Raw genomic sequence first — 2,500 nt, 5'->3', positions numbered from 1 at the left:
CACACACACACATATATATATATATATATATATATATATATATATATATATATATATCTTTCTCTCCTTCCAAATAGGCTCAAGGTCCAATTCCTGTCAATAGATATGACGCACAGACATGGCTCCTAAAGCAAACAAACACCCGTTGTTATTAATATTTGTGAAATCGTGCCCGATGATAAAATGAGAATATACAGAGGTTGAAAATGGCCCAAGGATCATTTAGTATAAAATATGAATTTAGCCTCTGAACTCAGTGTTGAAGATGAACGGAAGTGTGTCAAGTTTTCTTGCTTTGGAAACGATCCGAAGATAAATCAAAGTGTGTCTGTACTTGTAATATTGCTGATAACCCGAAGTCGATCGAACTCTCGGTGTTCGAACGTACTGAACTTTGGGAGATGGGGGCGTGGGGTTTCAGGGGGGCGGGGGGGGGGGATGGGGAGGCTGGGGGGCGTAGATTACCCGCTTCCTCTCGATCAGCTTCAGAGATATTGCTTTCCTGTTTATCTCCCCCTCTCCCCGCCGATACAGGACTGACGAGGGTGATTCCCGCTATGAGCTGGGGTTGAGGGTTCGTCTGCACAGATAGCGAGCAACCTACATGGGGTCGTGTTGCCACAGCTTGACGTAGTTCGCTACATCAGTGAGCTTCGTTCATTTGATGCTGCTGCTGCTGCTGATGATGATGATGATGATGACCTCTCTCTCTGTCGGTCTGTCTGTCTGTCTCTCTCTCTCTGTCTCTGTCTCTCTCTCTCTCATATATATATATATACCCGCATACAACTATAGTAACCTGCCCAACCACCACTTCTTTTACTTAGGAGATGACAGAAGTTGGTTTAAATAATCTTTAATTGTTCAACAGTACGCATGATTTCAATGCAAACAAAGAGAAAAGAGCATCAACAAGCTTAAAGCTTATACTGTGCTCACAACGTTACACTTCAGTTTCAACATGACGGCTGATGAACCATATTATCAATTGTATCAGATAACATTCATAAACAGTAGGTAATGAAATATTGAAATAAAACAAATAAACAAATAAATACATAATATAGTAAGATAGAAGCTGACTGAAGTAATAGTACGTTGCAGCAAGAAACTGCGGCAGCGCTGGTCAGAAGTGCTTGGTGTAGCAGTTACAGCGGCCAAACCTTCGTCCTTTACTTTCTTTCTCTCTTTCTTTCTTTCGGAGATGATAACAGTATTGGTATTTCTTCTAGAAGGATAATAAAAGGAATCAACTTTTTATTTTGAATTTGTATATATATTTATATACCTAACAGTATGATTATTGTCTCGGATTGATGTAGATGCGGAAGAGCTAGCAAGCTCCTTCATGTATTATTCGGTATAGGGGCGTTCTGTCCACCATCGCGATGATCATTGCAGATAACAAGCTCTTATTATTAATATGTTTCCTATTGACCATGTCGTCCAGTCAGCGACCGGACACTACCTTCAGGACTGACCCTCCCCCCTCGAATGTAGGTCACTAAGACTCTCATCTGGCCCGAGAGGACCCTGAATGTGAGTTGGCCTATCGGGACGGCTCATCTCGAGTGCCTCGTGGCGCCTGCCTGGCCTCCCAAAGTCCCCACTTCCTGAAGAAGACCTGTCGTCATTGGCCGGTCAAGGCCACGGCGAGTTCCGGTCTTTGATTGGACAATCGGAAACGGGGCCAGTAGTGATAAGCCTCCGCGTACGCACAGCGTCAGGCCATCATATCAGGTGGCAGGGCTGGTTGCGTGGCCATTGAAACGAGTGGAGCGGGCTGGATCATGTTTCTTCTTCTGCCTCTAATTGGTCCCTGAGAGATGGTTAGCTTTTGCTTTTCAAGACTGGCGCTGATGATGATGGCCTTGTGTGTGTGTGCGTGCGTGTCCATGTATATATACATATGTGTGTGTGTGTGTGTGTGTGTGTGTGTGCCTGCGCGCGTGTGTGTATGTGTGTGTGTGCGTGCGTGACTGTATATATATATGTGTGTGTGTGTGTGTGTTGTGTATGTTCACGTGCGCGCGCGCCACTTTGGAGCCACGTGCCTGTACTATTTCTGGGTCAAGCGAGTCGTCAGTGCATTGATTGGACTGTAAGTGAGGTTGATATTTTGGACTCGACAACATTTTATTCTTTTCCAAATGAGAGGTAGTAAAAAAAAATTTTTGAAAATTTTTAAAAGACATACTTACTCGCATGCTTATGAAAGCAACACGAGTCTTATTACTCGTGTTTTCACTTGAATGCGTGTCCAACTGAGTTTGTATTTGTTTTGGAAGAGAGGGGGGATGTTCCGTTTAAAAATGAAATTGGGGGGCGTGGGGGGGGGGGGGGGGGGGGGTAATAACAGATTTCAAAACACAATATCTAGACAAACAGAAAGACAGAGAAAGACTGAAAACAAGACGAAAAGACAAGGAAAGGGGTAGAGAAAGGAGTGTACATTTCAGATGGATCAGATACACGTGCACATTTTCTGATGCATATTTGT

At 43.8% G+C, this 2,500-nt stretch overlaps 1 protein-coding gene across 2 annotated transcripts in view; it reads left to right on the top strand.

Moving 5' to 3' along the window:
- Positions 1–2,500, top strand: part of LOC143292817 (uncharacterized) — a 105,454-nt gene that overhangs the window by 83,854 nt on the left and 19,100 nt on the right. The window lies entirely within an intron of this gene.

This window comes from Babylonia areolata, chromosome 18, assembly GCF_041734735.1.
Source record: "Babylonia areolata isolate BAREFJ2019XMU chromosome 18, ASM4173473v1, whole genome shotgun sequence".
Classification (NCBI taxonomy): Eukaryota; Metazoa; Mollusca; class Gastropoda; order Neogastropoda; family Buccinidae; genus Babylonia; species Babylonia areolata.
This window is presented reverse-complemented; position numbering and strand designations above follow the sequence as displayed.